This window comes from Gadus morhua, chromosome 2 (genome assembly GCF_902167405.1).
Source record: "Gadus morhua chromosome 2, gadMor3.0, whole genome shotgun sequence".
Classification (NCBI taxonomy): domain Eukaryota; kingdom Metazoa; phylum Chordata; class Actinopteri; order Gadiformes; family Gadidae; genus Gadus; species Gadus morhua.
This window is the reverse complement of record NC_044049.1, coordinates 23,892,813-23,906,771: the sequence shown is the minus strand read 5'-3', so window position 1 is coordinate 23,906,771 and position 13,959 is coordinate 23,892,813. Positions and strand designations below refer to the sequence as shown.

The following is a 13,959-nucleotide window of genomic DNA, read 5'->3' as shown; positions in this document are numbered from 1 at the left end:
AGTCAGAGTTCTAACAACAATGGACAACAACACAGAGAACACAGTTCACACTTTGCTGAGTCTGTTGCTTATTTGGATACAGGCTTGTCGCCTTTATCATGTCTGTGGTCGTCGCATGGACTGTACGTCATCCAGCTCAGGTTGCGTAGCCGTGTGTGTGTCGGCTCATTAGCATCTGTACCGTAGCGGCCCGTACCGTAGCAGCACACCTCTCCCAAGTGGCCAAATTGGCCCGGCCTGGCCAGACTGGCCACACTCACACTGGCAGATTTGAGCACGGTTAGGTGTGAATAACGGCCACGGCCACGGCCAGATGGCCGAGTGTGAGTGCACCCTTAGTCACCAAACTCAAACATCTAGGTCTTAATACATCTCTCTGCTCCTGGGTTCTCAGCTTTTTGACAGACAGGCCACAGGCGGTGAAGATTGGGAGCTGCCTGTCGAATACTGTCACTCTCAATATTGGTGCCCCCCTAGGATGTGTTCTAAGCCCCCTGCTTTATTCCCTATACACCCATGATTGTACAGTCGATTACAACTCAAACTCTACTGTCAAATTTGTGGATGATACAGTAGTGATTGGACTCATCTCCAACCACGACGTTACAGCCTACCTAAATGAAATTAAGATGCTGACCTCATGGTGCAATGACAACAGCCTTGAATTAAACATTGCCAAAACAAAGGAATTGGTGGTTGACTTCAGAAGGGTCCAGCCGAGGCTACATCACAAACCACTAAACATCCATGGTGCCCTGGTGGAGACAGTGAGTCACTTTAAATATCTGGGAGAAGTCATCTCTAAGGACCTTTCATGGACATCACACACCTCCAACCTTCTGAAAAAAGCAAGACGGCGTCCGTACCATCTTAGAAAGCTGAACAAATTCAGAATATCCAGAGAGCTGCAGAAAACATTCTACTCAGCAACAATAGAGTCTGTTATTTATGAAAATACCACAACCTGGTAAGGAAATAGCAACTCTCGAGTTGGCTGGCAATAAGAATAAGAAGGCCTTGCATAGAGTCATCAGGTTTTCAGAGAAAATCACCAACACTGCACTCCCTGGACTTCACTAGGCGTTGCCTGTCAAGGGCAAATACAATTTTAAAGGACTGTCATCACCCAGGCCATAAAATGTTTCAATGGTTGCCCTCTGGAAAGAGGCTTTGTTCTCAAAAAGCCAGAACAGAAAGACTGAGAAAAAGTTTTTTCCCCCAAGCCATAGGGACAATGAATGCATAATTACCCCTCTTCATAAACTTTTTATTTTATTTTATTTTATTTATTTAATCCAATCTTACTTTTCTATTATTATTATACTTTGCACAGTTGGGAGTTGCAGTCCCAATCCCCATTTCACTGCTTTTGTTTCTCAAATTAAGCATGTGACAAATAAATACTTAAAGGTCCCATGACATGCTATTTTATGTATTCTTTAATATAGGTATTAGTGGGCAACTAACACAGTATTCAAAGACGTTCCTGAAATTCAGCCGTGGTGCAGAGTTACAGCCACTCCGAGCCAGTCGCACATTGAGCTTCCCCCAAATGCGCTGTTTCGGTAGGCGTGTCAAGGAGGAGGGTGGGGGTGTGGCCCTGAGCAGCTTGCAGCCAGGGACGGTACCATGCGCTCTGTTTACAGTGGATGTATCGCAATGGCGAGGCGCACACAGCCTTTAGCCGTGTTCTGTAAATATTCTAGAACACACGGGAGTCCTGGAGCTCTATATTTAAATATTATCATATAGCCTACACAGATATCTATATCATCTAATACATATTATCACGGCCAAAAGCTGTGTGAGCCGATATTCCGACGTTCCTGGTTCTTCAACGTCCACATCAATGTGAATACACACACTGTAACGCAAGTGTTTCTTGTCGGTTCTTTGACGTCTTGTATTTCCACAACGAGACTGTCGTGGGGGTTATCTGAGCCATGGTTGAGAAGGAATTGGGGGAAAGGAACTTTGGTTTGACTCGCTGAAGTAGGCTACATGAACTGCGCCATGCCGCGAGGCACCATCGCCCGGCAGCAGGCAGCGCGCAGTTCAGTCGACTTCAGGTTGATGTGAAAGTGGAAGAACCAGAGACGTCGCAGAACCCGTCAAAGTCGTTTGTGATTCATAATATCGTCTGGAGGCGCACACAATATGTTATATGATATAGATATCTATGTATTATATGATATTATTTAGATATAGAGCTCCAGGACTGTAACGCAAGTGTTGTACACTTCCTTGTTATTTGGATAACCGTTCTGCTGTTGGTGTGATGGCGCATAACGCGTCGGACTCTCGTCTCTGGTATTTCTACAACGAGACTCGTATTGGGGGTTATCTCAGACAAAGTTGAGAATGAATCGGGGGGAAGGAACTTTGGCTTTGACTCCCTCAAGAACATGAACCACGACATGGAGAAAGGGATTGTTGGCGGCGAATGTCTCCCGCTTGAGCCCCGCTGAGGGACCACCGCCGGAGGCGGAGGTGCCTAAGCGCTGCCCGGCAAAGATCCCTTTCTCCTCCTTGTCGTGGTTCATGTTCTTGACTTGAGGGAGTCGAAGCCAAAGTTCTTTCCCCCCAATTCATTCTCAACCTTGGCTGAGATAACCCCCAATACGAGTCTCGTTGTAGAAATACCAGAGACGAGAGTCCGACGCGTTATGCGCCAAATAACAAGGAAGTGTACAACACTTGCGTTACAGTCCTGGAGCTCTATATCTAAATAATATCATATAATACATAGATATCTATATCATATAATATATTGTGTGCGCCTCCAGACGATATTATGAATCACAAACGACTTTGTCGGGTTCTGCGACGTCTCTGGTTCTTCCACTTTCACATCAACCTGAAGTCGACTGAACCGCGCGCTGCCTGCTGCCAGCTGACCGCTGCCGGGCTATGGTGCCTCGCGGCAACCGGCGGCATGTCGCAGTTCATGTACTTCAGCGAGTCAAACCAAAGTTCCTTTCCCCCAATTCCTTCTCAAACATGGCTCAGATAACCCCCACGACAAACTCGTTGTGGAAATACAAGACACGTCAAAGAACCGACAAGAAACACTTGCGTTACAGTGTGTGTATTCACACACACACACATGTGGCGCTCGCACGGTCGAGTCTCATTGGCGGGCCAACGTCTCTGGGCGGGCCAGGCAGAGTAAGGGGAGGAGCCGAGATTCCTCATGACGTCATGAGCACAGACATTCCAAATCAGCGCGCTTGAGCCTCCGTTTTTTCAAAGGCGAGCAGAACAGCTAGTGCTCGTTTTACACCAAACGCAAGTTTTAGCCACTGGGGGACCATAGGCAGGCTAGGGGAACTCATTTTTATGTTAGAAAACCTCACAAAGTGAGATTTTCATGTCATGGGACCTTTAAATGTCAAATGTGAAATCTAAATGCTATATCTAAATCTAAATCTTAAATTTATATCTAAATGTTAAGTGTTCAATCTAAATGTTATATATAAATCTAAATGTTGAATCTAAATGTTAAATGTTTAATCTAAATGTTAGATCAAAATCAAAAACTTTAATGTATATCTAAATGTTACATTTTATATAGAAATGTTGTATCTAAATCTTGAATTTATATCTAAATGTGTCGCCAAGTGTGAAGCTAAATATTTAGAAAATATTCAAATCCCAAAGGAAACCACGCCCACTGCAGTGGCTTCAAATCGTGCAGCAACGATTGACGTGTTCTCTTTATTGTCGGCTGATCCATGATAAGATGAGATAAGATAGGCTTTATCGTCATTGTACAGTCGCCTTTACAACGAAATTTGGAGTGCCAACTGAAGGTGAATTACACATACAAAAAACAAACAAGCAATTTAAGTAAAAAATTATAAAAAAACAAGACAGAAATCACAAGGAAAACATTTGGAATAAGACAAGGACAGACGTGGTGATTAATAAAAATAAAATATAAAAGGCCGTAAGCATATTCCACTTTATAGAAAGTGAGGTATATGTGTTTAATGTTTTATGTTTTATAAGTTAGTGTTAAGTGTCCTGATTGCCCAAGGAAAAAAGCTGTTGTTCAGTCTGTTGGTTCTGCTCTTCAGGCTCCTGTACCTCCTACCAGAGGGCAGTAGGCTGAGCAGGTGGTGGCCGGGATGGAGGTGGTCACGGATGATCTTTTTTGTTCTTGAGATGCATCGAGAGCTGGCGATGTCATCCAAGGTGGGCAAAGGAGAGCCAATCGTTTTGTCAGCTGACCTCATCACCCTCTGCAGCCTTTTTCTGTCAGCCACTGTGTAGCCAGCATACCACACAGTGATGGAGTAGGCCAGCAGACTCTTGATGGTGGAGCGGTAAATGGTCACCAGCAGCTTCTCCTCCAGTCACCATTTATGTAGAGAGGGGCGGGAGCAGCTCTGTGTCTCCTGAAATCCATTATAACCACCTTTGTTTTTTTTGTGTTAAGGGTCAGGTTGTTGGCAGCACACCACTCCACCAGCCGCTGCACCTCATCCCTACAGACCAACTCGTCTCCTCTGGTTATGAGCCCCACCACAGTCGTATAATCCCTATAGGCCAACTCGTCTCCTCCGGTTATGAGCCCCACCACAGTTGTATCATCCCTATAGGCCGACTCGTCTCCTCCGGTTATGAGCCCCACCACAGTTGTATCATCCCTATAGGCCAACTCGTCTCCTCCGGTTATGAGCCCCACCACAGTCATACCATCCGCGAATTTGATTATTGTGTTGGGGTGGGTGGGAGTACAGTCATGTGTGTAGATGGCATACAGGAGAGAGCCTTGTGGGGAACCCGTACTGAGCATGAGGGTGGAGGAGCTGTGGGTGCCAATTTTGACAGACTGCGGTCGATTTGTGAGAAAATCTTTTATCCAGCCAGGGGGGGGGGGGGGGGGGGGGGGGGGGGTGGGGGGGGGGTGGGCAGTCCAGGGCAGTCAGCTTGCTCCCAAGGATGTCAGGGATGATGGTATTAACCTGTTAAGCCCTAGGCCTATTTCACAGGCCTCCTGCCCGAAATGACATGCCCATAATGAATAGAGTATGCCTCCACAACTACGACTATATGAATAAAATTGGTTTCAAAAAGAAGGTAACACCTGTGAGTTGGCTGCAGAAGTGTCAGAATCAATATAGATGTTACTGTGTCAGAGTAAATTCAGCTAGAACATAGTAAGAAATGTCAATTTTCAATCTTCGCCTAGAGAAAACACATTAGAGTGAATACCACCTTGAAATGATGGGATAGTAGCCCAGAACCTTTATGGAAACATATAACAAGATCTGATGAGTACCCTGTTCCAGGATAAATGCTAATAAAGTGAATAAAGTGATTTTAGAGAGGTTTTAGTACAGGTAGGTCCAGACGGACTAAATGGTGCCATTGGGGCACTTTTGGGAACCATCAGTGCCATTTGACCTTTCTAAGGTACCAGACTGTAAAACTAATTTTATTTCACTGACATATCACTATCGGTATTCATTCCATCCAAATTCAACAGTTTTGACTTGTTTTGAAAATTCACCCAAACCTCTGTACATTTTCCCAGTCAAAGAAAACTATACAATCTAAATTAAGTTTGACTCCAACTGGAGCAGATATATTTGAGAACAACATATAATATAACCAAACTGTAAAAACAAAGGCAAGAAGCTAAAAACAGCTAAAAACTACAACCACTAGGGATATTTACACACACACACACACACACACACACACACACACACACACACACACACACACACACACACACACACACACACACACACACACACACACACACACACACACACACACACACACACACACACACACATAAACAGAGGTGGGGGGGCTGACGCTGGAGCAGGAGCAGTCGATGAAGGTGGCTCATAATCAGCATCATCATCACTGTGGAACCCAAGAAGAAGAAAGAAAAGAATGTAACTTCAAACAGACAAGTAACAATATGTTGGGGTAAACAAGACCTGTACTGGGGAAGTCAACTAACAATCCAGTTTGCACCAGTTTGAGTGTGCATTTACTAAATTCATTGCAGGATAAAAAATCAAATCCAAGTTTATCCATCACTTGCACAGCAATGCTTGGTTTGCTAGGTCCTCTCAACAATGCAAAAAGGAATAAAGAGAAGAAAGGATAGAGATAGTATCAAATAAAGTATGTACAAAATATTGATAATGATAATTGATGCAAACAATATCATAAATATAAGGCAAAGAGTACCGGTAGTGAGTGTGTGGAATGAGTAGAGTGAGTAGGGTGATCGATAGATAGATAATATCTAATAAGGTGATAGATCGTCAATTTGACCCCAAATCAATAAGTAATCGATAACAGAGATTACATACCTTTCAGGTGATGGAATTCGAACTTCTGAATCACCGTTGTCCGTGTCCAGTTCTGGCAACAGCAAGTCACTGTCGTCAGGCGACGACTCGACAGGGACTACAGTAGCCCCACTGTCGTTAGTAATGATAGCGAATGCCTCCGTAAAAGTACAGGTCTTTCTCCTGCCTGCCATTATGCTTGAGCTGCTCCCCCCGCGACCCGACCCCGGATAAGCGGATGACGATGAGGATGAGGATGAGGACAAATAGAAGAAAAAAGCTAGTTATTTTGTATTTTCTTGCCAACTAGAAATGCAAACGATGTAACAAGCGTGTAGTAGGAGAGTATGTCTCTATCTAGCCGGAGTGTCTGAATAGTGTTCAGAAAGTTCTTGGTGCTTCTGGCGCGAATTATGCTGTCCTTCCAGTCAAACCCGGGAATATATCATGGGTATCCATTGGTCAATTTGGATGATTGACCCCTCTATCGAACCGTTAGAGCCAATAGAGTCGAGGGACAGTCAAATCGAGGGACCCAAATTCATGTAAAAAAACACAATTCGCCAATCAAAGTATCACATTGTATAACGTTTTTTATCTGTTTATTTATTTTGCTCTTCTTTGGCTGCTAGTTCAGTGAGTTTTCGTCGTAGAGGGACAGCATGTCTGGCTGTCTACCCGGGACATTCCGCCCAGGGTGTTGTTTCGGAAACTTGCCCCCCGCTTCATTGGTCCTTACCCCATTGAGAGAATGATTGGCCCCGCTGCTGTCCGTATAAAACCCCTCCTCCACCGCAAGTCATTGATGGCTCAGAGACCTTCACTGTTCACCAGCTCTTAGAGGTCCGTCGCCTGGGCCGCGGCCTCCAGTTCCTAGTGGACTGGGAGGGTCACAGTCCAGAAGAAAGGTGCTGGGTTCCAGCTCGTGACATTTTTGACCATTAAAAACTTTCTGGAGAAACATCCAGTTCCCCCAGTTAAGATGCCAGGATGCGTCCGTAGGAGGGGGGGTAGCAAAAAGCAAAATACAGCGCACTCATGGCTCGTTTTGTAGATTTGAAAACTAAAGCAAATAAAACTGAGATAGAGACGGAGACTTTGACCGAAATGGAAATTGAGCTGGCCAAATTAAATGACGTATCATTTTGCCTTCGCCTACAGGCAGGTATGGGGGATACAGCATGTCCTACCAATGTAGATAACCTGGCAGGTATACAGAGAAAGAAACTCGAAAATAAGCATGTGGGCCCAATACTAAATGAAAATGGTCTTTTAATAGAAGATGAGAAAACAAAAAGGGAAACGATTAGAGAAATGTGTGAAAAACTATAGAAAATGTGATATTAATATGTCAAGCTTGCAGTCTTTTCTCGGCTCCATTATTTTGAACGGGGTCGACCTTATTTCAGAGGGTGGGGTAATCACTTCTGATGAAGTAAGAGAAGCAATTTCTCAGTTACGTAATGGAAAGTCACCAGGGCCAGATGGCCTTCCTAATGAGTTTTACCTCTCTTGCTCAGACATGTTGGTAGACTTGCTAACCTCAGCTTTTAATGGCGGAATCAAAGCAGGCAAGATGCACATTTCCTTTTATCATGGTGTGATATCGTTAATATATAATCTAGATAATTGGAGGCATGTCACAATTATGAATGTAGATTATACGATTTTAGCGAAAATAGTAGCAAACAGGCTAAATGATGATCTAGAGAAGCTTATGGAAAAGGAACAGACATGTGCCATTAGGGGGAGGCTAATGTGGGACAACTTAGGTCTTTAAGAGACATTACCAGTGGGAATCTAAAAGATGAGTTATTTTTGATAAGCCTTAGCCTTTTTTTTTTGAAAAGCTTTTGATTATATATCTAGAGAATACTTGTGGGAAGTGCTAAGGGCTTATGGTTTTAAACAAGAACTTATTAATATTATTAAATTGTTATATGTAGAATCCACGGTCCAAATAAACATTAATGGGGTCTTAACGGATTCATTTGCAATCAAGAGGGGGGTAAAACAAGGGTGCCCCCTCTCAGCAGATCTCTACTTTCTCGCTATTAATCCTTTATTAAGCAAGATTAAGAACGTTAAAAGGCTCTCAGGTATTTACGCTAGTGGTGGCGAGCGAGTAGTTGTCTTGGCCTATGCCGACGACATTACCATCATAATTAAAAACGGTAAACAATTTAATAATGTTAATGAGCACTTGTCACTATATGAAGAGGTCTCTGGGTCCAAACTAAACCATGACAAGACAGAAGGTGTCTGGTTCAGGAGGAGTGAGGCAAAACCAATAATAGATATAAAAGATAAAGATACAATGTCAATCCTGGGCATAAAGTTCAGTAGGAACGATTGTTATGGAGAAAACTGGAATGAAAAAGATAAAGAAATTAAAGAAGAACTGGATACTCAGCTGGTCTCAAATCTGCAAACCGTAATATTAAAAATAAAATCCTCATGGCCAAAATTCAGTTCAAAAACAACCTGGGGCACAAGTTTAGCAGCATGAACACTAAAGAAGCCTTTCAGATGGTCAACACACTCACCGGTTACAAACCCACTCACAGCAAAACAAAATTACACACCACAGCTCTCCCCACTGAACTGAACACATTTTTCAACCGGTTTGACTCACAGGATTTTACAAATGACTGCATGCAAGCACTGCAGGCTCTCCCCCCAATAGACCCCAATGAGCCTGCTCCCTTCACAGTGGAGGAAGTTCGCCACCAGCTCAGCCGGTGCAACCCATCCAAGGCCCCAGGACCCGACGGCATCCCAGCAAGGGTGCTGAAGACCTGTGCCACAGAACTGGCTCCAATCGCCCACTCCCTCTTCTGCCAATCATACCTAACAGCCACAACCCCTCCTCTGGAAAAGTGCAACCATAATCCCGGTACCCAAAAAACCACGACCCACCGAACCAAGTCACTACCGCCCCATCGCCCTAACACCCATAATCATGAAATGTTTCAAAAAACTGCTGCTCAGGACAATCCTTCCATCCGTCAAACCTCATCTGGATCCCCTTCAATTTGCATACAGGGAAAAAAGGGGCACAGAGGACGCCGTCGCCTGCCTGCTGCAGCCTGTCCTCCAGCACCTGGACTCCTCAGGCAATTTCGCCAAAATTCTATTCGTGGACTTCAGCTCCGCCTTCAACACCATCCAGAGACACCTGCTCATCCAGAAGCTTCACCACCTCAACACTCCACCCATCCTGATCCATCTCCTGCACAACTTCCTCAGCGACAGACGGAAAGCTGTTCGGGTAGGCACAACCACATCACCCACACTCACCTCCAACACCGGAGCCCCTCAGGGCTGCGTGCTTAGCCCTTTCCTCTACACCCTGCACAGCAATGACTGCACCAGCCCCTTCCACACCACCACCTTCCTCAAATACTCTGATGACACTGCCATCCTCGCCCTCCTATCAGATAATAAATCTGTATCAGATTACCACAACACTGTCACTCACTTCTCCCAATGGTGCACACATAACTTCCTCCATCTCAATGTAGCCAAAACAAAAGAAATAAGAATAGGTAACCCATCTCCCCAGCCCCCCACTATCATCAACAATGACACAGTAGAAACAGTTGACAGCTTTAAATACCTTGGACTCACTCTGGACAATAAACTCACTTTCGACCAGCACACAACGGACATTCAAAAAAGGAGCCACCAAAGACTGTATGCCATCCGCAAACTCAAAGGACTCTATGTTGCCCCCCATCTCCTCCTTCTGTTATATCAAAGTATTGTCCAACCCATTCTGCTCTACTGTTCCACCTGCTTCTTCAACATGCTCACTGTCAAAAACCGGGTCAAACTTACACGTGTCACAAATATAGCTGCCAAATTAATTGGTCTCCCCACACCCACACTGTCAGAGCTCAATATAAAGGCCATCTCACGCATTGCATCCACAATAGCACTGGACAACACTCACCCTCTCAACTGCCACTTCACCGTCATGCCCTCTGGGCGCAGGTATAGGTCCCTGTTGTGCAGGAGGGCTCGCTTCGGCAGAAGCCTGGTGCCTGCAGCCATAACAGCACTCAATAAAAGGCCAAGATAAATCACCCCCAGTCCTACTCTGTGTAGATGTTTATGTAGATATGTTAATTAATTTCATTTGGGGAACCACAAGGGAGGTTACAAAGAGAGAGCTTTTATATAAAAACAAAAAAAACGGGGCTCGGAGCTGTGGACCTGGGGCTAAAATTGAGAATTGCATTTTGTAAAAACATTGCATCTGATTTTAAAAGAAAGGCTGTTTGGATAGGTGAGGCCTTGAGCTGGACCAAAAAGAGGGGTCGTGCTAGAAGTTCACTGCCTTATTTTAAAGTAATGTATGGTGATCTTATAGATAAATCGGTACATCTGAATATCGACTGGCTTGGAACACCCAGTAAAAATATATATATTATTGTGTGTAATGACTTGAATGGTGACATTTTCCCCTATAAATATCTAGATGATGCTGAAAAGCAGGTGTGTCTGAAAAACATATGGAGCAAAACTATATCTGAAAAAAAGAGAGACGTAATGTGGCTGGTCTCAGTAAGGAGACTATCAGTTAGAGCAGTGGTAAAGTGGAGCTGTTTCGTTAAAACTGTTAAATGTCCGATTCATAATTGTGATGAAGATGAATCAGTTGAGCACCTGCTTGTAGACTGCCGCAGATCACAGTATGTCTGGGGGAAAATGTCACAGATTGGTTTTAACGTTAATGTCACATATAAAGCTGCTATGTATGGAGTTTTCGAGGAACGCATGTCTACCATGGATCAGGGCCCCGTTTCCCGATAACGATGGATCTTCGCTCGTACGATCATTCTCCCGATGGATCTTGCGATCCATCGATAATTTCTTTGGAGCGTTTCCCGAAACTCCTCTTAACGTGAACGCGCATTCGCTGCACTCACGACGTCGTAGGATTGTAACTGTCTACTGACACGGTGCTTAAATGGGCTCTGTAGGAGGGGGAGACGCAGGAATGTCGCAGGAAAATTGTGTTAAAAAGGGTTAAAATATATCCCCATCAAGGACAACAGCAGAGTAGCCTACGAAAAAAATAGACTGCAATTATATGAATGCTAAAGACATTAAAACACAATTGATTAGGCTTAAACCGACATATATCAGTCCTAATCCTGAATGCACTGTGCGTTTCACGGCATTTTCCCCCCTGAAATAATTCCATATGACAAAAAATTAAAAATAGCTTGTGTGACAACTACATTTATCTTAATGGGCTGATTTCTGAAACATGCTTTGCGCAGCAAAGAGAGCCGACTTAATCTGATTCCGCATAAGGGTTTCCTTGATTGATCATTTGATTGGCTATAAAAGCCCCTCCGGAAATAGGGTAAGGTATGTATTGATGAGGAATACAACGAAGCCCACCGTCTGGCCCGGTGCATCGTTGAGCGCACGATCGGGAGGTGGAAGTTGCGCTTTAGATGCCTTCACAAGTCAGGCGGAGGGCTCCAGTTTTCGCCGGCCAAGTCATGCGCCGTGATATGTGTGACGGCTATGTTGCACAACATTGCAGCTAAGGCTGGGGTGGCATTGCTTGAACCGGAGGACGCTGAGGACGATGACGACGAGGAAGATCGGTGTGAGGACGGCCTCCCTCATAACTACGCGGCTGGTTTTCATGCGCGTCGAAGAGTGATTGAGACTTTTTTTTAACCCCCTCCACCCTCCCACATGTCACTAAACATTCCCGTCAACGTGACCAATCCCCACCATATCCCAGCCTTTTGCCTGCTCCTTTGCTTGTTTTTTATAATTTATTTTATTTCTTTATTTTTAATTTTTTTAATTGTATTTTATTTTGTACATTATTTTATGCTACGTTTTATGAGTAGCCTATGTCAGTCTGCACAAATCCCCCCACTTTCTCTCACACATTTTGAGTGCCCTGCCTGCGCAAACATTTTCTGGACTGTCCCGTTTTATTTTGGCCATTTTAACATCTTTATTAATAAATTAATTAATAATCTTTATTAATTACCAAACTAAGAACATAAAGGCGCAATGCGTTTTACTAAAACGCATCCAATAGACGGAATGTCCGATGGTGTCGCCACTGAGGCTATAGCTGACGATTCTCTTAGAGTCCTACGAGTACCTACGAGCACCCCTGGAGTACTCGTTAGCTACGAGCGTTTTCAAGACGTTCGTTCCCCACGATGCTTTCGGGAAACGCGGTGAAAACTCTACGATGCCCTTTCGACGCCAGGCCTTTTATTGGTCCGTGGTGTGCACCGTCATCAACAAACTGTGGAACACTAGGTGCGCCATGGTTATGCAACAGGAATCCATCTCAGGAGAGGTGGTATTCAAACAGATTCAAACTGAGCTAAAAAGACAACGAACTCTTGACTCCAGAGAAAAAAGAATGAGACCATGGCACTTATTGACATTGTGAAACTATTCAAATGTGTTGTATTCAAATGTGTATTTTCTTGAATTGATTTGTAAAACCTGCATAATTTAAATAAAAAGAGAGAGAGGTCATGTTTCCCCGAAGGTCCGCTAGGCATTGGAAAAAAACTACTTAATTCATCGTTCAGATCTACTTTATTTTATTTTATTTCATGATCATAATACCCAACAATATATTTTGGGTATTATAATATAGTTTGTTTCCGTCGTCCTCCATCGCTCGATTCAACAATACATTTTGGCACTTTTTATGACTCCCGGATCAGACCGCAGAAAAAGCCTTGGACTTTCCTATCGCCAACATGCCTCTGTACTCGAATATCTCAGGCACGGAGACTGGGAAATGCACAGACTGCACCAAACTGCAACAGACAGTGGCTTTATTTGCAACGAGACTAGCAGCATTAGAAAAATGCAAAGGACTCCTCCAGGATAAAGTGCCGATGGGTGAGTTTGCTGAGCTCACTCAGACCTATATACAGCAAGATGATCAAAGCTACACTGTATCCTTCCCGAAGCTGGACAAGAGAGAGACAGTTCCAGCTGCGTCTCACTGGCACAGAGTCGGCGCTAAGCCAAAACAACATACCAAAGTGAATCAACAAGTTCACTCAACGCCAAATGCTAAGCTACCCAAAGCTAAAGTTACATGTATCAGCCGGATTAGCCCGTCACTGAAATTAACCCTGCCACTGAAGAACCGGTTCCTGCCACTTCAAGAGTCCACGAACGCGCCTGCCATCCATGCACCCTTGAGCCCCGAGATGCGTCCGGACGGACAGTGCGGACAGAGACGGAACAAGATCCAGTCGCCATGGAGGTGAGCTGCGCATGCGTCGGCCACCTGTGCACCCCTGACCCCTGAAATGTGTCCGGACAGACGGTACGGACAGAGATGGAGCAAGAACCAGTCGCCACGGAGGCAGGCTGCGCATGTGTCTGCCACCGTCCAACAAGGGCCCATCTCAGAGAAAGCAGATGAACCAGACACTCTGATCATAGGAGACTCAACCATCAAGTATATAACCAGTAAGAAGATCAAAACATGCAACTTCCCAGATGGAATGGTTAGTGATATCAACCAGAAACTAGCCAAAATCATATTGGAAAACCCCAAAATCTCACAGATTATTGTGCATGCAGGATTTAATGATATTCAAATAGAACAGTCAGAACT

At 44.4% G+C, this 13,959-nt stretch overlaps 1 long non-coding RNA gene across 1 annotated transcript; it reads right to left on the bottom strand.

Moving 5' to 3' along the window:
- Window positions 1-5,568: 5,568 nt before the first annotated feature.
- LOC115560205 (uncharacterized) lies at window positions 5,569-6,517 on the bottom strand. Its single transcript, XR_003979715.1, has 2 exons — window positions 6,342-6,517; window positions 5,569-5,883 (listed from the first exon to the last, which is right to left on the bottom strand). It is a non-coding gene; the product is annotated as an uncharacterized LOC115560205 (long non-coding RNA).
- Between the last annotated feature and the right edge of the window lie 7,442 nt (window positions 6,518-13,959).